This window comes from Choloepus didactylus, chromosome 26 (assembly GCF_015220235.1).
Source record: "Choloepus didactylus isolate mChoDid1 chromosome 26, mChoDid1.pri, whole genome shotgun sequence".
Lineage (NCBI taxonomy): Eukaryota > Metazoa > Chordata > Mammalia > Pilosa > Megalonychidae > Choloepus > Choloepus didactylus.
Genome location: NC_051332.1, coordinates 13,383,015 through 13,406,685, shown reverse-complemented (window position 1 = coordinate 13,406,685; position 23,671 = coordinate 13,383,015).

The window sequence follows — 23,671 nt, the reverse complement described above, 5'->3', positions numbered from 1 at the left end:
TTCCATTGGGCTGTTTTACAGCACCTTCTGGCACTATGCAGCAGAGCCAGCCTGGAGGCAGTGTCCACTGAAAAGTGAAAGTGATCAAATATTTTCTGGTAGGCAGAGACAAAGGTGTTTGTAGTAAAAGATATTTGCAGTAACAGCATGTGTCCATTTACTTCTGGAGCACATCTATGTGATGTGGTTGACACTCATAGTTTTAGGTACCACAGAAATGGGTCTTACCAATAACTCTGATGGGGGGAGAGCATGCACACACAGTACTAGGAGCTTGGTTTAAACATGCAAGCACTTTAACTAAAATAGATGTCTAATTTTTCTTTACATTTTTACTAGGGCTATGTTAGAAAATGGTTAGAACATAATTTATATACTTGCCTTGATTCTTTTAAAAGTGTTTCCTTGCTGTTGTTGAAGATGAAGCATTGACTTGTAGCTAATTGCAAGCACTTTTAGAAAAACAGAGTAAAACAATGCAACTTACAAGGAAATTCGGCTGTTTTTGTGACAGATAACACCTTTTTTAATATTCATTTTATTGAGATATATTCACATACCACACAGTCATAAAAAAACAAATCATACATTTGATTGTTCACAGTACCATTGTGTAGTTGTACATTCATCACCAAAATCAATCCCTGACACCCTCATTACCACCCACACAAAAATAACCAGAATAATAATTAAAGTGAAAAAGAGCAACTAAAGTAAAAAAGAACACTGGGTGCCCTTGTCTGTTTGTTTGTTTGTTTGTTTCCTTCCCCCACCTTTCCACTCATCCATCCACAAACTAGACAATGGGAGTGTGATCCCTATGGCCCCCCCCAATCCCACTGTCTCCCCCATAAGCCACATTTTTATACAATTGTCTTCAAGACCAATGGGTTCTGGGTTTTAGTTTGATAGTTTCAGATACCTACCACCAGCTATCCAAATTCATTAGAATCTAAAAAGGGTTGCCTATATTGTGCATAAGAGTGGCCAGCACAGTGACCTCTCAGCTCCTTTTGGAATCTCTCTGCCACTGAAGCTTATTTCATTTCCTTTTGCATCCCCCTTTTGATCAAGAAGATGTTCTCCATCCCATGATGCCAGGTCTACATTCCTCCCTGGGAGTCATATTCCACGTTTCCAGGGAGATTCACTCCCCTGGGTGTCCAATCCCATGTAGGGGGGAGGGCAGTGGTTTCACCTTTCAAGTTGGCTTAGCTAGAGAGAGAGGGCCACATCTGAGCAACAAAGAGGCATTCGGGAGGAGGCACTAAGGCACAATATAGGGAGGCCAAGCCTCTCCTTTGCAGCAATAGTCTTTCCAAGGGCAAATCCCGTGGTAGAGGGCTCAATCCATCAAACTACCAGTCCCCTATGTCTGTGGTCATGTTAGCAACCATCGAGGTAGGGCAGGCCAATACCCCTGCATTCTCCACCAGCTACTCAAGGGGGCTCTGCATATTTTTTCCTTGTTTGTTTTTTAATTTATTTTTTCTAAATCAACTGTATGAAAAATTAAAAAATTTAAAAAAAATTTAAAAAACATACAATAAAAGAACATCTCAAAGAGACCATAACAAGGGAGTTAGAAAAAGACAACTAACCTAAATACTTTACTTCCAATGTGTCCCTGCTCTACCCCAAGAAAGTAACCTAATATAGCAATATTTCTGTGAACTTGTTCCTACTATACCCATCAGAAATTAACAGACCATAGTCATTCCTGGGCATTCCCAGAATGTTAAATTTACCCATGATAGCTTATCTGTTCTTCTTGGATTATTGTTCCCCCTTCCTTAATTGCTCTCTATCACAAGTTCCTCTACATTCTACATTATAAACCGTTTGTTTTACATTTTTCAAAGTTCACATTAGTGGTATCATATAATATTTCTCTTTTTGTGCCTGGCTTATTTCACTCAGCATTATGTCTTCAAGGTTCATCCATGTTGTCATATGTTTCACGACATCGTTCCTTCTTACTGCCATGTAGTATTCCATCATGTGTATATACCACATTTTATTTATCCACTCATCTGTTGAAGGACATTTGGGTTGTTTCCATCTCTTGGCAATTGTGAATAATGCTGCTGTGAGATGGTATCTCATTGTGGCCTTAATTTGCATCTCCCTAATAGCTAGTGAAGCTGAACATTTTTTGATGTGTTTCTTGGCCATTTGTATTTTCTCTTCAGAGAACTGTGTTTTCATATCTTTTGCCCATTTTATAATTGGGCTGTCTGTACTATCATTGAGTTGTAGGATTTCTTTACATATGCAAGATATCAGTCTTTTGTCAGATACATGGTTTCCAAAAATTTTTTCTTATTGAGTTGGCTGCCTCTTCACCTTTTTGACAAATTCCTTTGAGGTACAGAAACATCTAAGCTTGAGGAGTCCCCATTTACATATTTTTCTTTTGTTGCTTGTGCTTTGGGTGTAAAGTCCAGGAAGTGGCTGCCTAATACAAGGTCTTAAAGATGTTTTCCCACATTATTTCTAGGAGTTTCATGGTACTTTCTTTTATATTGAGATCTTTGGTCCATTTTGAGTTAATTTTTGTGTAAAGTTTGAGGTAGTGGTCCTGTTTCATTCTTTTGGATATGGATATCCAACTCTTCCAGCCCCATTTGTTGAAAAGACCATTAGGACTCATTTCAGTGACTTTGGGGGCCTTATCAAAATCAGTCAGCCATAGATCTGGGGGTCTATCTCCAAATTCTCAATTCAATTCCATTGCCCTATGTCTATCTTTGTGCCAGTACCATGCTGTGTTTACAACTGTGGCTTTATAATAAGCTTCAAAGTCAGGGAGAGTAAGTTCTCCCACTTTGTTTTTCTGTTTTAGAGTGTCTTTAGCAATTTGAGGTATCTTCCCTTTCCAAATAAATTTGATAACTAGCTTTTCCAAGTCTGCAAAGTAGGTTGTTGGAATTTTGATTGGGATTGCATTGAATCTGTAGATGAGTTTGCATAGAATTGACATGTTAGTGACATTTAGCCTTCCTATCCATGAGCATGGAATATTTTTCCAGCTTTTAAGGTCCCCTTCTATTTCTTTTAGTAGAGTTATGTAGTTTTCGTTGTATAGGTCTTTTACATCTTTGGTTAAGTTTATTCCTAGGTACTTGATTTTTTTAGTTGTTATTGAAAATGGTATCTTTTTCTTGAGTGTCTCTTCAGTTTGTTCATTTCTAGGATATAGAAACATTACTGACTTATGTGCTTTAATCTTGTATCCTGCTACTTTGCTAAATTTGTTTATTAGCTCTAGTAGCTGTATCATTGATTTCTTGGTGTTTTCCAGATATAAGATCATATCATCTGCAAACAATGGGAGTTTTACTTCTTCCTTTCCAATTTGGATGCCTTTTATTTCTTTGTCTTGCCAGATTGCCCTGGCTAGCACTTCCAGCACAATTTTGAATAACAGTGGTGATTGTTGGCATCCTTGTCTTGTTCCTGATCTTAGGGGGAAGGCTTTCAGTCTCTCACCATTGGGTACTATGCTGGCTGTGGGTTTTTCATATATGCTCTTTATCATATTGAGGAAGTTTCCTTCAATTCCTACCTTTTGAAGTGTTTTTATCAAAAAGGGATGTTGGATATTGTCAAATGCTTTTTCAGCATCTATTGAGATGATCATTTGATTTTTCCCTTTTGATTTGTTAAAGTGTTGTAATACATTGATTGATTTTCTTATGTTGAACCATCCTTGCATGCCTGGAATGAACCCCACTTGGTCATGGTGCATGATTTTTTTAATGTGTCTTTGGATTCAATTTGCAAGTATTTTATTGAGGATTTTTGCAGACAGATAACACTTTAAAAATAACTGAAATTATAGCTAACAGTACTACATTGTTGTTTGATGTTATGCACATTAGTAACCAAAAGAAGGTTAGAAGTTTTTAATTTTTATAACATTGTTTAAACATTTCTTCTGCAGCTTATACTACATGAATTTAATCATTTTTTGTAGTTTATTTATTTTTGCTTCCAAGGTGAAATAAAAATTTCTTTGTAACTTTTGGGAATAAAAAGATATTTTTTACAGTTTGACCTTGAGAAGGTAAAGTGTTAAAATTTATTAGGTTTGAAGCAGTATTTATTTATTTATTTTTATTTTTAATTAAAGTTAAGGAAAAGACTTAGGTCTTTTAAAAGTGAGAAGACAATATTTTTAAACAACCAAAAATATGATAAATTTAACACAGAGTGCAATGAATTATTTTGATAGAACAGACTTTTTGCCTTTTACATTGATTTTTCAGGAAAACATTTTGCAACATTTTATTTGAAAAATAGATTTAAACTTGTTAGAATATTGCTAAATAATTAAAAGACTTTAGTTAATGCATCTTGAAATGGTAATTTTTGGCAAGGCTTAATGGAATGTATAGGTGTTACATTGTTTTTCTTAAAAAATATACGCAATGGTTTAACTTTTCATGAATTTTGAAATTCATGAAAGTATTTTGTTTTCTTAGTTTTGTTAAATTTTTATAGTATATTGTCTTTATAAATATGTTGATTACTATATTACTGAACAAGTATGCAGTTATGAATAAGCTTTGTAATCTTGTATAATAATGATTAAATTAGAGTATTTGAGAGGGCTTTGCCATTTGCCATTTTATGGCTGCCTTTTATGCCCACATTTTTATGTGCTTTAGGGTAGCTTCCTTGGTAGGTTTGGGACATATTAGGAGGATATGGGTTAAAGCTTTTGTTTTGCAATTACAAGAAGTTTTTTTTTTTTAATTTAATTAATTACTTGGCAAAGTTTTCTCTTATTTTTTATATATATATATTTTAATGTAGTGTGCTAACTACTGTTAAATATTTAAGGTTTGATGACAAGTTGTGGTGAAGATATTGTTTTCTTTATATAGTCCAGATTTATTTTAGTGATTACTAAGTAATTGATGGATATATTTATTTGAGGCATGGATAGCTTAGAAAACAAATAATATTTTTATACATTTACAAAGTTTTATTTAATAGAAAATGAGTAAATATAGTTTTATTTAATAGCTAAACAAGGCTGTTAGGTTTGAAGCAGTATTTATTTATTTATTTTTATTTTTAATTAAAGTTAAGGAAAAGACTTAGGTCTTTTAAAAGTGAGAAGACAATATTTTTAAACAACCAAGAATATGATAAAGTTAACACAGAGTGCAATGAATTATTTTGATAGAACAGACTTTTTGCCTTTTACATTGATTTTTCAGGAAAACATTTTGCAACATTTTATTTGAAAAATAGATTTAAACTTGTTAGAATATTGCTAAATAATTAAAAGACTTTAGTTAATGCATCTTGAAATGGTAATTTTTGGCAAGGCTTAATGGAATGTATAGGTGTTACATTGTTTTTCTTAAAAAAATATACGCAATGGTTTAACTTTTCATGAATTTTGAAATTCATGAAAGTATTTTGTTTTCTTAGTTTTGTTAAATTTTTATAGCATATTGTCTTTATAAATATGTTGATTACTATATTACTGAACAAGTATGCAGTTATGAATAAGCTTTGTAATCTTGTATAATAATGATTAAATTAGAGTATTTGAGAGGGTTTTGCCATTTGCCATTTTATGGCTGCCTTTTATGCCCACATTTTTATGTGCTTTAGGGTAGCTTCCTTGGTAGGTTTGGGACATATTAGGAGGATATGGGTTAAAGCTTTTGTTTTGCAATTACAAGGAGAAGTTTTTTTTTTAATTTAATTAATTACTTGGCAAAGTTTTCTCTTATTATTTATATATATATATATATTTTAATGTAGTGTGCTAACTATTTTTAAATATTTAAGGTTTGATGACAAGTTGTGGTGAAGATATTGTTTTCTTTATATAGTCCAGATTTATTTTAGTGATTACTAAGTAATTGATGGATATATTTATTTGAGGCATGGATAGCTTAGAAAACAAATAATATTTTTATACATTTACAAAGTTTTATTTAATAGAAAATAGGTAAATATAGTTTTATTTAATAGCTAAACAAGGCTGTTAAAGGGACTTTGTGCTAGTGTTATGGGTTTGTTTGTTACAATTTAAACCCATGGTTTCTATTAGAAAAGGCCTGAGCCTTATCAGGTCATCATTCAGCCAGATTGGGTTTTATTAAGTAAACTCCCATTCAAATAAGAGTATAGGGACAGACAACAATTTAAAAGTTAAGAGTGCTTAATACAATAATTTAAATAAACAATCAAGGACATAATAATGTTAACATAAAGTGCAAGAAGTTATTTTGATAAAAGAGACTTTTTGAATCCTACACTGTTTACTCAGAAAAACACTTCTACAACCTTTTATTAAGAAATAACACCTCAATAATTGAAGGAAACTTTTTTCTTAATAAAAACATCAGGAGACCTTAACATGAGGAGCTAGCAGTATGGTGAGGAATGTTTATATTTGTGAATTATTAGGCACATACCCACAACACTGAATATTAATTAATGCTTTGGGTGGTGGTTAAAATATTTAATGCTATTTTGTTTTATAAAACCACTTTCTTCAAGTTTTGAGGTTTTGTTTTTAAGCAGTGTTATTACTAGTTTTTACCATGTTTTAACTTTGACCACAGAAATAATTGTATTCACAAACTTTTTACAGCTTTCTAAATCTATTTTTCAATGTAGACTACAGAAATAAATTTTCCATTCAACAAACCTTATGCAACTTTCTGTATCCATCAGGCTTTTTTTTTTTATCTTCATTTTATTGAGATATATTCACATACCACGCAGTCATACAAAACAAATAGTACTTTCGATTGTTTACAGTACCATTACATAGTTGTACATTCATCACCTAAATCAATCCCTGACACCTTCATTAGCACACACACAAAAATAACAGGAATAATAATTAGAGTGAAAAAGAGCAATTGAAGTAAAAAAGAACACTGGGTACCTTTGTTTGTTTCCTTCCCCTATTTTTCTTTTTTTTTTAATCTTCATTTTATTGAGATATATTCACATACCACGCAGTCATAGAAAACAAATCATACTTTCGATTGTTTACAGTACCATTACATAGTGGTACATTCATCACCCAAATCAATCCCTGACACCTTCATTAGCACACACACAAAAATAACAAGAATAATAATTAGAGTGAAAAAGAGCAATTGAAGTAAAAAAGAACACTGGGTACCTTTGTCTGTTTGTTTCCTTCCCCTATTTTTCTACTCATCCATCCATAAACTAGACAAAGTGGAGTGTGGTCCTTATGGCTTTCCCAATCCCATTGTCACCCCTTATAAGCTACATTTTTTTTTGTTTGTTTTTGTTTTTTTTTCAGTATAATCCCCATTAAATGAAGAAATTAGACATCCATACAATCATATCAATAGACGCTAAAAAGGTATCTAATAAAATTCAGCAGCCATTCCCAACAAAATTTCTACAGTAAAGTAGGAAGAGAAGGACACTAGTTAAATTTGCTTGACAAATAATATTAGCCTAAATAGTGAAATACTAAAACTTATTTCTATTAAAATCAGGAATGAGGCAGGAAAAGCCTCTATCACCCTTTTATTTATGTTATCCTGAAAGTTCTAGTGACTGCCACGAGACAAGAAAAGAAGATAACAGGTAAGAATATTGGAAAAGAAGTGATAAAATTATGAAGGTATGTAATTATAAGGAGTCTGGAAAAGTAGGAAGAGAACCAATTAGACTGTTACCGTGAAGCGCCCAGGGTAGGGGATGGGAGAGCTGATTTATGAGCAAGTTCGAAAAGAGGAAGAAGAGGGAACCAAGCAAAACCACAAACCAAAAAATTAAACATAAATTTACCATTTGACCAGCAATTCCACTCCTAACTACATACTCAAGAGAAATGAAAACATATGTCCACACAGAGTTGTACCTGAACGTGCACAGCAGCATTATTCGCAATAGCCAAAAGGTGGAAACGGCCCAACTATGCATCAAGGTTTGAATGGATAAATAAAATATGATATATCTATAGAGTTTACAATGGAACAGTAATCAGTCATAAAAAAGAATGATGTTCTAGTAGGTGCTAGAACATGGATGAACTTTGAAAACATTGTGCTAAATAAAAAAAGAGCCAGTCACAAAAGACAACATATTGTATAATTCCATTCATATTAAATGTCCAGAAAAGGCAAATCTATAGAGACAGAAAGTTAGATTAGTGCTTGCCTTAGGCTGGGGGCAGCGGCAGGGAGGAGGGATGGCGGAGGGATTGGGGGTGATAGCTAAAGGGTAAAGGGGTTCCACAGTCTAACACTGACTGTGGTGACAGTTACACAACTCTGTGAATATAATTTTTTTTTTATTTTTTACTTTAAGATCTTTTGTTTTTTAATCTTCATTTTATTGAGATATATTCACATACCATGCAGTCATACAAAACAAATCGTATTTTCGATTGTTTACAGTACCATTACATAGTGGTACATTCATCACCCAAATCAATCCCTGACACCTTCATTAGCACACACACAAAAATAACAAGAATAATAATTAGAGTGAAAAAGAGCAATTGAAGTAAAAAAGAACACTGGGTACCTTTGCCTATTTGTTTGTTTGTTTCCTTCCCCTATTTTTATACTCATCCATCCATAAACTAGACAAAGTGGAGTGTGGTCCTTATGGCTTTCCCAATCCCATTGTCACCCCTCATAAGTTACATTTCTTTTTAATCTTTTATTTTATTTATTTTTTTTTAATTCAGTTTTATTGAAATATATTCACAAACCATACAGTCATCCATGGTATACAATCAACTGTTCACAGTATGATCATATAGTTATGCGTTCATCACCACAATCTATTTCTGAACATTTTCCTTACATCAGAAAGAATCAGAATCAGAATAAAAAATAAAAGTGAAAAGAGAATACCCAAACCATCCCCCATCCCACCCTATTTGTCATTTAGTTTTTACTCCCATTTTTCTACTGATTTTTTTCAATTTTTTAACTTTCTTTATCAAAAAATTAAAAACAAACAGGCAAACAACAACCAAAAAACCCCACAACATTTCAAACAAAGCAATGGATTAAGGAAAACAAATAACCTAAAATAACTACTTTGCTTCCAATATGTTCCTACCATACCCCAAGAAAATTAATAAACCATGTCCAAACAGAGGAGTAAGAAAAACAAATAATCTAAAATAACTACATTGCTTCCAACATGTTCCTACCATACCCCAAGAAAATTAACAACCCCTAAGAAAACAAAGGAATAAGAGAAAAAAAAAAACCTAAAATAACTCTATTGCTTCCAACATGATCTTACTATATCCAAGAAAGTTTACAAACCATAATCATTCCTGAGCATTCCCATAACATTGAGATTACCCTCCATAGTTTATCTGTTCTTATTACATTATCATTCCCCCTCCACTAATTGGTATCTCTAGGTCCCCTACATTCTACAGTATAAAACATTGCACATTTTTCACAGAATTCACATTAGTGGTAACATACAATATCTCTCTTTTTGTGCCTGGCTTATTTTGCTCAGCATTATGTCTTTTTTTTTTTTTAATCTTCATTTTATTGAGATATATTCATATACCATGCAGTCATACAAAACAAATCGTACTTTTGATTGTTCACAGTACCATTACATAGTTGTACATTCATCACCCAAATCAATCCCTGACACTTCATTAGCACACACACAAGAATAACAAGAATAATAATTAGAGTGAAAAAGAGCAATTGAAGTAAAAAAGAACACTGGGTACCTTTGTCTGTTTGTTTCCTTCCCCTATTTTTCTACTCATCCATCCATAAACTAGACAAAGGGGAGTGTGGTCCTTATGGCTTTCCCAAACCCCTTGTCACCCCTCATAAGCTACATTTTTATACAACTGTCTTCGAGATTCATGGGTTCTGGGTTGTAGTTTGATAGTTTCAGGTATCCACCACCAGCTACCCCAATTCCTTAGAACCTAAAAAGGGTTGTCTAAAGTGTGTGTAAGAGTGCCCACCAGAGTGACCTCTCAGCTCCTTTTGGAATCTCTCTGCCACTGAAGCTTATTTCATTTCCTTTCACATCCCCCTTTTGGTCAAGAAGATGTTTTCCATCCCACGATGCCAGGTCTACATTCCTCCCCGGGAGTCATATTCCACGTTGCCAGGGAGATTCACTCCCCTGGGTGTCTGATCCCACGTAGGGGGGAGGGCAGTGATTTCACCTTTCAAGTTGGTTTAGCCAGAGAGAGAGGGCCACATCTGAGCAACAAAGAGGCACTCAGGAGGTGGCTCTCAGGCAAAATTATAGGGAGGCCTAGCCTCTCCTTTGCAGTAACCGTCTTCCCAAGGGTAAAACCTGTGGTAGAGGGCTCAACCCATCAAACCACTAGTCCCCTGTCTGTGGTCATGTTAGCAACCATGGAGGTGGGGTAGGCGAATACCCCTGTATTCTCCACAGGCTCCTCAAGGGGGCACTACATCTTTTTTTTTTCCTTGTTTTTCTTTTTTTTTTTTTTTAACTTTCCCTTCTTTTTTAAATCAACTCTATGAAAAAAAAGTTAAAAAGAAAACAAACATACAATAAAAGAACATTTCAAAGAGACCATAACAAGGGAGTAAGAAAAAGACAACTAACCTAAGATAACTGCTTAACTTCCAACATGTTCCTACTTTACCCCAAGAAAGTTACCTAATATAGCAACATTTCTGTGAACTTGCTCCTACTATATCCATCAGAAATTAACAGACCATAGTCATTCCTGGGCACCCCCAGAACGTTAAATAGCTTATCTGTTCTTCTTGGATTATTGTTCCCCTTTCCTTAATTGCTCTCTATTGCTAGTTCCCCTACATTCTACATTATAAACCATTTGTTTTACATTTTTCAAAGTTCACATTAAGTGGTAGCATATAATATTTCTCTTTTTGTGCCTGGCTTATTTCGCTCAGCATTATGTCTTCAAGGTTTATCCATGTTGTCATATGTTTCACGAGATCGTTCCCTCTTACTGCTGCGTAGTATTACATCATGTGTATATACCACATTTTATTTATCCACTCATCTGTTGAAGGACATTTGGGTTGTTTCCATCTCTTGGCAATTGTGAATAATGCTGCTATGAACATTGGCGTGCAGATATCTGTTCGTGTCACTGCTTTCCAATCTTCCGGGTATATACCAAGAAGTGCAATTGCTGGATCGATTGGTAACTCTATATCTAGTTTTCTAAGGAACTGCCAAACTGACTTCCAGAGTGGCTGAACCATTATACAGTCCCACCAACAATGAATAAGAGTTCCAATTTCTCCACATCCCCTCCAGCATTTGTAGTTTCCTGTTTGATTAATGGCAGCCATTCTAACCGGTGTTAGATGGTATCTCATTGTGGTCTTAATTTGCATCTCTCTGATAGCTAGTGAAGCTGAACATTTTTTCATGTGTTTCTTGGCCATTTGTATTTCCTCTTCAGACAACTGTCTTTTCATATCTTTTGCCCATTTTATAATTGGGCCGATTGTACTATTGTCATTGAGTTGTAGGATTTCTTTATGTATGCAAGATATCAGTCTTTTGTCAGATACATGGTTTCCAAAAATTTTTTCCCATTGAGTTGGCTGCCTCTTTACCTTTTTGAGAAATTCCTTTGAGGTGCAGAAACTTCTAAGCTTGAGGAGTTCCCATTTATCTATTTTCTCTTTTGTTGCTTGTGCTTTGGATGTAAAGTCTAGGAAGTGGCCGCCTAATACAAGGTCTTGAAGATGTTTTCCTACATTATCTTCTAGGAGTTTTATGGTACTTTCTTTTATATTGAGATCTTTGGTCAATTTTGAGTTAATTTTTGTGTAGGGGGTGAGGTAGGGGTCCTCTTTCATTCTTTTGGAGATGGATATCAAACTCTCCCAGCCCCATTTGTTGAAAAGACCATTATGACTCAGTTCAGTGACTTTGGGGGCCTTATCAAAGATCAGTCAGCCATAGATCTGAGGGTCTATCTCCGAATTCTCAATTCGATTCCATTGATCTATATGTCTATCTTTGTGCCAGTACCATGCTGTTTTGGCAACTGTGGCTTTATAATAAGCTTCAAAGTCAGGGAGTGTAAGTCCTCCCACTTCGTTTTTCTGTTTTAGAGTGTCTTTAGAAATTCGAGGCATCTTCCCTTTCCAAATAAATTTGATTACTAGCTTTTCCAAGTCTGCAAAGTAGGTTATTGGAATTTTGATTGGGATTGCATTGAATCTGTAGATGAGTTTGGGTAGAATTGACATCTTAATGACATTTAGTCTTCCTGTCCATGAACATGGAATATTTTTCCGTCTTTTAAGGTCCCCTTCTATTTCTTTTACTAGAGTTATGTAGTTTACTTTGTATAGGTCTTTTATATCTTTGGTTAAGTTTATTCCTAGGTACTTGATTTTGTTAGTTGCTATTGAAAACGGTATCTTTTTCTTGAGTGTCTCTTCAGTTTGTTCATTTCTAGCATATAGAAACATTACTGACTTATGTGCATTAATCTTGTATCCTGCTACTTTGCTAAATTTGTTTATTAGCTCTAGTAGCTGTATCGTCGATTTCTCAGGGTTTTGTAGATATAAGATCATATCATCTGCAAACAATGACAGTTTTACTTCTTCTTTTCCAATTTGGATGCCTTTTATTTCTTTGTCTTGCCGGATTGCCCTGGCTAGCACTTCCAGCACAATGTTGAATAACAGTGGTGACAGCGGGCATCCTTGTCTTGTTCCTGATCTTAGAGGGAAGGCTTTCAGTCTCTCACCATTGAGTACTATGCTGGCTGTGGGTTTCTCATATATGCTCTTTATCATGTTGAGGAAGTTTCCTTCAATTCCTACCTTTTGAAGTGTTTTTATCAAAAAGGGATGTTGGATTTTGTCAAATGCTTTTTCAGCATCTATTGAGATGATCAATTGATTTTTCCCTTGTGACTTGTTAATGTGTTGTGATACATTGATTGATTTTCTTATGTTGAACCATCCTTGCATGCCTGGAATAAACCCCACTTGGTCATGGTGTATGATTTTTTTAATGTGCCTTTGGATTCGATTTGCAAGTATTTTGTTGAGGATTTTTGCATCTATATTCATTAGGGATATTGGCCTGTAATTTTCCTTTTTTGAGCATCTTTGCCTGGTTTTGGTATTAGATTGATGTTAGCTTCATAAAATGAGTTAGGTAGTGTTCCATTTTCTTCAATGTTTTGAAAGAGTTTGAGTAAGATTGGTGTCAGTTCTTTCTGGAAAGTTTGGTAGAATTCCCCTGTGAAGCCATCTGGCCCTGGGCATTTATTTGTGTGAAGATTTTTGGTGACTGATTGGATCTCTTTGCTTGTGATGGGTTGGTTGAGGTCTTCTATTTCTTCTCTGGTCAGTCTAGGTTGTTCATATGTTTCCAGGAAATTGTTCATTTCCTCTACATTATCCAGTTTGTTGCCATACAGTTGTTCATAGTATCCTCTTATAATTTTTTTTAATTTCTTCAGGATCTGCAGTTATGTCACCTTTTTCATTCATTATTTTGTTTATATGTGTCTTCTCTCTTTTTGATTTTGTCAGTCTAGTGAGGGGCTTGTCGATCTTGTTGATCTTCTCAAAGAACCAACTTTTGGTGATATTTATCCTCTCTATTGTTTTTTTGTTCTCTATGTCATTTATTTCTGCTTTAATCCTTGTTATTTCTTTTCTTCTACTTGGTTTGGGATTGGTTTGCTGTTCATTTTCTAGCTTCTTCAGTTGATCCATTAGTTCTTTGATTTTGGCTCTTTCTTCCTTTTTAATATATGCATTTAGTGCTATAAATTTCCCCCTCAGCACTGCTTTTGCTGCATCCCATAGGTTTCGGTGTGTTGTGTTCTCATTTTCATTCGTCTCTATATATTTAGCAATTTCTCTTGCTATTTCTTCTTTAACCCACTGATTGTTTAGGAGTGTGTTGTTTAACCTCCAGGTATTTGTGAATTTTCTAAGTCTCTGATCGTATTGACTTCTAATTGTATTCCATTGTGGTCAGAGAATGTGCTTTGAATAATTTCAATCTTTTTAAATTTATTGAGGCTTGTTTTATGTCCCAGCATATGATCTATTCTGGAGAAAGTTCCATGAGCACTAGAAAAGTATGTGTATCCTGGTGATTTTGGATGTAATGTCCTGTGTATGTCTGTGAAATCTAATTCATTTATCAGATTGTTTAGGTTTTCAGTTTCCTTATTGGTCTTCTGTCTGGTTGATCTATCTATAGGAGAGAGTGATGTGTTGAAGTCTCCCACAATTATTGTGGAAACATGAATTGCTTCCTTTAGTTTTTCCAGTGTTTCTCTCATGTATTTTTGGGCACCTTGGTTGGGTGCATAGACATTTACGATTGTTATTTCTTCTTGCTGAATTGCCCCTTTTATTAGTACGTAGTGGCCTTCTTTGTCTCTCAAAACATCCCTGCATTTGAAGTCTATTTTATCTGAGATTAATATTGCTACACCTGCTTTCTTTTGGCTGTAGCTTGTATGAAATATTTTTTTCCATCCTTTCACTTTCAGTTTCTTTGTGTCCCTGTGTCTAAGATGAGTCTCTTGTATGCAACATATTGATGGTTCATTTTTTTTGATCCATTCTGTGAATCTATACCTTTAATTGGGGAGTTTAATCCATTTACATTCAAGTTATAACTGTGAAGGCATTTCTTGAATCAGCCATCATATCCTTTGGTTTATGTTTGTCATATTTTTCCCCTCTGTCTATTAATATCCTTTATTGTACCCATACCGATTCTCTTTAGTACTGAACCTTTCTCCAAGTCTCTCTGTCCTTTCTTTGTTTCTCTGTCTGTAGGGCTCCCTTTAGTATCTCCAGTATGGAAGGTCTCTTGTTAGCAAATTCTCTCAGCATTTGTTTGTCTGTGAAAAATTTAAGCTCTCACTCAAATTTGAAGGAGAGCTTTGCTGGATAAAGTATTCTTGGCTGGAAATTTTTCTCACTCAGAATTTTAAATATATTGTGCCACTGCCTTCTCGCCTCCATGGTGGCTGCTGAGTAGTCACTACTTAGTCTTATGCTGTTTCTTTTGTATGTGGTGAATTGCTTTTCTCTTGCTGCTTTCAGAACTTGCTCCTTCTCTTCTGTGTTTGACAGTGTGATCAGTATATGTCTCGGAGTGGGTTTATTTGGATTTATTCTATTTGGAGTTCGCTGAGCATTTATAATTTGTGTATTTATGTTGTTTAGAAGATTTGGGAAGTTTTCCCCAACAATTTCTTTGAATACTCTTCCTAGACCTTTACCCTTTTCTTCCCCTTCTGGGACACCAATGAATCTTATATTTGGACGTTTCATATTATCTATCATATCCCTGAGGTCCATTTCGATTTTTTCAATTTTTTTCCCCATTCTTTCTTTTATGCTTTCATTTTCCATTCTGTCATCTTCGAGGTCACTGATTTGTTGTTCAACTTCCTCTAGTCTTGTACTATGAGTGTCCAGAATCTTTTTAATTTGGTCAACAGTTTCTTTAATTTCCATAAGATCATCCATTTTTTTATTTAGTCTTGCAATGTCTTCTTTATGCTCTTCTAGGGTCTTCTTGATTTCCTTTATCTCCCGTACTATGGTCTCATTGTTCATCTTTAGTTCTTTGAGTAGCTTCTCTAGGTGCTGTGTCTCTTCTGGTCTTTTGATTTGGGTGCTTGGGATTGGGTTATCCATATCGTCTGTTTTTTTCATATGCTTTATAATTTTTTGTTGTTTTTGGCCTCGTGGCATTTGCTGAACTTGATAGGGTTCTTTTAGGATTTGTAGACCAATTGAAGTCCTTATCTCTAATTTATCAGATCTACAGCTTCGTGGAGTACACTTTCTCTAACTAACCAGCAGGTCGCGTCCATGAGCCACCTGTTCTCCACAAGCCAGTTCTCCCCTGCTTAGCCTTTTTGGTGAGTGGGGGAGTGAGTCTTGTGGGGTCCAATTGGTGTACCAAGCTTGCGTGTGTAGTTGGTGTTGCCTGCCCTGTATATGGGGCATGTTTCTGGGCAGTCAGGGAGGGGGGGGTGGCTCTAACAATCAAATCTCCCTGGTGATCCTAGAGTTTTAAAGCTGCTGCAAATAGTCTAATCCTTCAGTTCAGTCCTGCCACAGTTTGTCTCTGCCACTGACCCAGAAGTCCTTGGTATTGGCGTATGGCTCCTGAGACTTGCAAGTGGGCCCCTCTTCCAGGCCGTGCACCCCGGGTCCTCTGTTGAGGGATGACTGTGCTATGTCACAGGTGAGTGCCGTCCCCCCAGGGCAGTTCTGGGCTGCTGGGCTGTGTAGGGAGGCTCCCAGTCTGCTGAAATGATGGCTGAATGGGGCTTTGTTAATTCACACTGCTCTACCTTCCCAACTCTGGGACAATCAGCTGAGGTTGCAGGGAAAACTAATGTCCACGCCCAGTTTTGTGGTGTGTGCCTGTTATTTGAGGCACTTCCGTAACACTGGGTTGTCTGGGGCAGTTCTGGGCTATGGGGCTGGTGATGGGCAGGAGTGTTTCCTGTCCACCAGGATGATGGCTGTGAGCGGACACCCCCCTTTTCTTGGGAAGTTGTGGTGTTTAGTGAATTTTCTCAGCCACTGGATTATTGCGTTTTGTCTCAGAGCTCTCCTAGTTCTGCTCTTGACTTGACCTGCCCAAATAGTAAGTCTTTGAAGCTTTCTGTATTGGGCTTCTTAGAGTAATTGTTTTAGAAAGAGAAAAAAGGATTTAAAAAAAAAATGGGCCCTCCTCATAGATCTAATGGGTTATTGAAATGCTAAGAGAGAAAGCAACCAGGGCCATTAAGGAAAGTTCCACAGGGCAGAGAGATCAACTTTTCTTCGGGATTTGCATATGCGCCTCTGGGTCCTTCCCCTTTCTATGTTCACCAGAACTCCAAAAATCCTCCGCTTTTATTTTGGAGTTTTTCGTGTTGTTTTTTTTCTATGCCTGTCTCCTCTCTGCTGGGCTGGCTGCTCTCAGATTCTCTGGTGTCTGGTCTCAGTCTATCTATGGTTGGATTTTGGATCAGTAGAATGAGTTTCCGATAAGGGCTGCCACTTCAGTTCTCCCTTCTCCTTCCCGGAGCTGACAGCCCCTCCTCCCCTGGGACTGAGCCTGGCAGGGAGGGGGGCGGGTCCCCTGGCCGCAGAAACTTACAGATCCTGCTGATCTCAGCAGTTCCACGTTTTCATGAGTGTTGTATGAAGTATGGCCAAAGTCAGATTGCTCTGTGGTGTCCAGTCCATGCAGTTCCTGGCTTTCTACCTACTTTCCTGGAGGAGTAACTAAAACATACAGCTCACCAGTCTGCCATCTTGCCCCACCTCTCATGATGCTAAATATTTAAAATAAAACATTCTTTATATAGAGAGGGAGTCAAAGTTCTCATTATCAGATTCCTTAGTAGAGATATTATTTAATGACACTGGTTTGACAATTTGCACTTTTGCTGATTTTTATATTGTATTAGTTACTTTTGATGTCCTTCCAGCAAGTTTAGATTTTTGCAAGGACACTTTTGCCTAGGTTCATTTTGACTGCTTAATTTTAAATCTGATGGATGAGCATATTTACATTATTATTTCTTTTATTTAATTGCTTTGGAAGGCTTTATATTAAAGCAGAGGTGCAAGTCCACATATTTTTAAATTGTAACATTTCTTTTATCTTACAGATTTCTTTGTCTTTCTTGAGACAGTTTCCTATAGCTAGCCATACCACACATAAAGGCTAGTTGACTGCAGCTATATCTCATTAAGAATTTAAATGACACTTTCTAAATTTAGACCAATTATTAAGAATAGTTTTTAAGGGAGATGTAACTGACATATTTTGAGAGTTTCCCATGGCTGAGCAATAATAAAGGAAATTATAAAGACAGAACGTAGGAGTAGGAGCTGTTTAAATGTAACTGGTTTTTTCACACAAATGGTAAACTTTGCAAATTGCACAAAATTTAAAAGAACTATAAATCTGGGATTACAGTTAGTGGGGCTGAAACCCGCTGATTTTTCATGCAGAACCCTTGGATTAACTTAATTAGCCTTACTACACAATAGACAAATTGAAACAAAAGAAAGCAAAGTGAACACAATAATCAAAAAAGTGCACACTTACCCAGCACAGGGAAAATCTTAATTGTAAAGTTACCTTAACTCAGATGTGTTTGGTGTTTGTCTGCAGCAGGTGCTTCCACCTGGACTTCCCAGTCCTGGCACTCTAGGAAAAATTTCTGGACAGCTGAGGGGAGCTCTACAGCCAATGAGACATGGATCAGGGCATTTGAAAACATGGTTTTAAATAGTTGGGCTTAAAAAAAAATAAAAAAATAAAAAAATAAAATAAAACTAAAAAAAAAAAAATAGTTGGGCTTGCCTGATCTCTCATTCAATAGAGAAATAAATGTTCTTTTTGTTAGGGGAGAGGGAAATTTTTAAGTAAGTGACTTGTGGCTTAAAAATTGTTTTTTTTTATTTTTGGAAACTTTATATCCTTTTTGTTGGAGGTAGTTAAGGAGAGTGACTTTTTTGTGATAAGGCTTTGGAGGGACTTCATAGCAGGACTTTTTTTTTTCTTAAATTCAGTTTTATTGAAATACATTCACACACCATACAATCATCCATGATATACAATCCACTGTCCACAGTATGATAACAGTTATGCATTCATCACCACAATCTATCTCTGAACATTTTCCTTACATTAGAAAAACCAGAAGAAGAATAAAAAATAAAAGTGAAAAAAAAACACCCAAATCATCCCCCCATCCCACCCCATTTGTCCTTTAGTTTTATCCCCATGTTTCTACTCATCCATACACTAGATAAAGGGGCTGTGATCCACAAGGTCTTCACAATCACACTGTCACCCCCTTGTAATCTACATTATTATATAATTGTCTTCTGGAGTCCAGACTGCTGGGTTGGAGTGTGGTAGTTTCAGGTATTTACTTCTAGCTATTCCAATACATTAAAGCCTAAGAGGTGTTATCTATATAGTGCATAAGAATGTCCACCAGAGTGACCTCTCGACTCCATTTGAAATCTCTCAGCCACTGAAACTATTTCATCTCATTTTGCATCCCCCTTTTTGTCAAGAAGATACTCTCAGTCCAACAATGCTGGGTCTACATTCACCCCTGGGAGTCATATTCTGCATTGCCAGGGAGATTTACAACCCTGGTAGTCGGGTCCCACATAGGGGGGAGGGCAGTGAGTTCACCTGCTGAGATGGCTCAGTTAGAGAGAGAGAGGGCCACATCTGAGCAACAAAGAAGTACTGAGGGGGAGACTCTTAGGTACAATTATATGCAAGTTTAGCCTCTCCTTTGCAGTAATGAGCTTCATAAGGGCAAGTTCCATGATCAAGGGCTCAGCACATCAAACTGCTAGTCCCAATGTTTGTGACAACATCAACACCAATCCAGGTGAGGATGAGCAGGACTTTATTTATATAGTGAAGCAGCTTACTGGGATGTAAATTTAGTGTTTGTAAATTAGAGGCCAAACCTTGTTAGGGATAGGGGTAGGTTTGGGAATGGAAGGGGTTAAGGGCAAGGGGGAGTGAAAGGGGTTAAAGGCAAGGGAAGTGGAGTGGAAGGGGTTGGAGAGGAATTGGGAGGGGGGTATAGTTATGAGGAGGATGGTTTGCAAGGTTAAAGAAGCAGAAGCTGTTTAAAGGTTTTTCAGGGTTGACTTTGTTAGAGAGGAAAGCAGAAGATTTAGAAGGTTTTTTTTTGTGTGTGAAAGAGGAGGATTTGGTAGGAGGTGACAGAGTGGCACAGACAAAGCCAGGACCAAATAATTTAGAAAGCTTAAGATTAGAAGCTACAGACCACTTGTCATTGTGCCAAATAAAATTATTAAGTTCAGTGAGAATTTGCCAATTGAAAGTGCCATTTTCTGGTTAATGTTTTTGTTGTTTTAAAGGATACTGCAGCCAAATTGTATTGGTTCTACTTCCCCGTTTAATTGAAGTTTAAACATCTGAGGGGGGAGATTTTGGAGGAAATGCAGTTTTGGAGCTTCTTAAAAGTGACCGTATATTACCCATGAGTATTTAAGAAATTTGAGAGGTTTCTGGTTTCTTAGGGAACTTTGCTTGCCTGAGGCTTATGGAGATCACCTGTGAGAGATTCACAGTTTCCTGCTCCTTTAGAGGCTTACATTCTCCCTGAATGAGGCTGACATGAACTGGGGCTATGATCACCAGAGCCTTACAGAGATCTCCCATGGAGAGATTCACAGTCCCCCTGCTCCTTTAGAGGCTTACAGAGGCCACCCAAATTTTGCTCAAGTGAGACTAATGGCCCAGACCCATACAACCACTGCAACAACAAAGCAGGTGTCCCTGGTTTGCCATTGGAGGTTAGGAAATGCCTGCAGTATCTCACCCAAGGTGCCCCCCAGATTGCTTTGACTGCTGCAATGGGGAAACATGCTTATGGAGCATCAGAGAGTTTTGACTGAGCACTCAGGTTTTCCTAGTCTTATGAAGACAGGTGCCTCATTAAAGAGAGCCAAGATGCCACACTCACATGGGCTGGGGTATCCAGAGAACACTGAACAAAACTCCTATGGGGGTATATGGGCAGAAAGATGTCACCTACCTAGGGCTGAATTAGTTGTAGATGTTTGAGAGCTGTGAGGGTAAGCCAGCATCACATTAAAGTGGTCTGAGTTGATGGACTCAAGCCACTGAATGCATGGAAACCTGAATGGCTGTGTACTTTGGGGAGCAGAGTTGACTGGAAGGCTGCCCCATTTCCCCAAGGGGCTGGAGTCTCAAGCCTCAGTCAAACCTCTGTCCTGGGTCTTCAGCACCAAATGTTAGGTCAGAGTCATTCAGGAATCCACACAACACAGCAAGTCATGGTTTAAATAGAGAGTTTAAGGTTTATTAGAGGAAGAAAGCAGAAGAAAGCAGGTGGGAGTCAGTGAAAAGAAAGAAAGAAAAATGGCTCCAGCTGATTATCTGAGAGCAGCATTTTTTTAAAGGAAAAACCCTCATTGGGATGGGAGGGTGTCAGGGGAGAAGGGTGCCTGCTGAGTGTGTCCTGTGCCTTGATTGGGTGAATGCCTATCAATTTCCAGGCTGATAGGTTGTTAGGATTCTGACACATTATTCTTCTTAGAAAAGCAGCTGCATTATCTATCTAGGGAGAGCAGAAGTTTTCAGTTTTTCATTTTATGGACATATCTGACCTTGCTTTTACCCACCTTTTGGGGTTGGGGCACCACTGTGGCTGGAACAGCCTTGAACAGCCTTCATTCTCCAGTTTATGGGGTACCTATTTTCTGTGAGATAAGCAGCAGGGCCCCTGAATCAGACGTTCCTTCTATATGTTAGACTTTTTTTTCTGGGTCCTGACACTCTTGTGTATCACTCTCTAGTGGAATTCAATTGGAAGATAAATGGTTTATGAAAAATCTGTACAGTTATTTCATTTTTGTGTTTAATTTTTAAATATAATGAGTAGTAAACATATTAAATAATTGTTATTAATTTAATAATAAATTAATAACATTATAAAGGAAATATTGCAAGCCCACTGCAAATTTATAAAATGATTTCTAATGATTTTCAAATTTATGAACAGCAATTTTCATATGATGCTAATTTCAAGTATTAAAAATAAGAATTCTACATAGAAAAATTAAAAAAAGGAATCCAAATTTCTCTTCAAAATTTAATATTTTAACCTGAATCTGTTGAACTGTAATGTAGTAGACTGGATTATTCAAGATGATGGTATAAACACATAGCTTTTGTCATGTGACCATGTGACTGTTAAAACTTTGTGACTGATACTCCTTTTATCCAGATAATAAAATAAAGACAGCAAAAGTATAAATATTAGGGGGGTTAAGGGGCATGGGTTGTTTGGGGTATTACTTTTTATTTTTATTTTTCTGGAATAATGAAAATATTCTAAAATTGATTGTGGTGATGAATACACAACTATATGATGATACTATGAGTCATTATTCGTATACCTTGGATGAATTACATGATGTATGACTATATCTTAACAAAATTGCGTTAAAAAAATGGAAGGTGGACATCAGCATTGAGATCACAAACATAAGATGACTCAGTATAACATGAGTATATTAACAATTATTAAAATACACATTAGATGGATTGTAAAAATTGCCCAAAATTTCCTTCTGTTATATCAAGAACCACTGCAATTTGACTCCAAGAAATTTTTGATTCCATATTCCTACTCCATTGAATCTGGACTGACCTTTGATTTGCTTTGGCAAAAATAATGAGACTGAAGCAACAGTGTCCCAGATGTAATTGTAGGCATCCAGAGGAATTACACACTACTTCTCACTTCCTTGGATTCATGTAACCATCATTTAAACTTCTGGAGAATGAAAGAGCACATGGAACAGAGATTGATATTCTCAATCACAGTAAACTAGACCAGCTGACTCTCATTTATAGCTGACTTGCTGAACACAGGCAGAAAAAACTGTTCCACCATCCCAGATCAGCAAACAGACAAGGAACTACATATATTTAACTGTACAATCTGAAAAGTTTTGACATATATAATGTCATATGTGTGTGTGTGTGTATAAATATATAAATACCCATATATATATACACATACACATATGTGAAAACCTCATTACAGTCAAGACAATGGACATAGTCATCACCTCAAATGTTTCCTTATGTTCCTCCCCCATCTTCAGACAACTACTGATCTGCTTTCTGTCACTATAGATTAGACTATATTATCTGGAATTTTATATAAATGGAATCAAACATTACATAGTATATTTTTTCTAGCTTTATCCACTCAGTATCATTAATACAAAGCAAGGATTGGCTAAATTGCATTTGATTATAATGTATTATTATTTTAGTCTACTTTTGAATTCTCATTGCTAAAGTTTTGGTACAGGTGTTGGCATCTATGTTTATGCTGAATATTTGTAATTTTAAAAATATGTTTCCCTGATTTGGATATCAGAATAATACTGATCTCATAAAATTAATGTCTCTTTCTAAAAAACAATGCTATAAAACTCTTTCCTGGTTATTGTCCTACAGAAAATTTTTAACAATTGCATTTTTAAATTCATAATTTTTGAGGAAAGAAAAACAGCCATGCACTAATTGTTTGGTAAAATACATGTCAGTGTTTTGAATGTTGGGAAAACATGTATTGAGTAAATAAACACACAAAAATGGTATAATAAAGAATATTTTATTTGAAATATATTTGTCAAGATTTTATGTATATATTCAGTACAATATTAATTACATATTTTTATTTTTATATATTCATAATTTTTTATGCCCATGGAAAGTGGTCTGAAGTAATTATTTATAATTTTCATTATTTTGCAGTTATTTTACTACATTGATATTTTCTGTATTATTGATTTTTAAAATTGCATTTATTTGGTGCATTAGAATTCAATTTCATGCCCAATTATAAAAGTATAAAACCATCTAGTAATACTTTATACATTGTGATATATATTTATTCCATCTGTCTCTTTCATTCCACCTATCTATAACTATCATCTATCTATCATCTATCTGTCTTTAGTAACCTATTGCATGTAGAGGTTTGTGTGTATCTGAGTGTGATTGAATGTGAGGTGTATGTACAGTTATAGGTTTTAGTCAGAACATTTTCTTATATTCCAGCCTC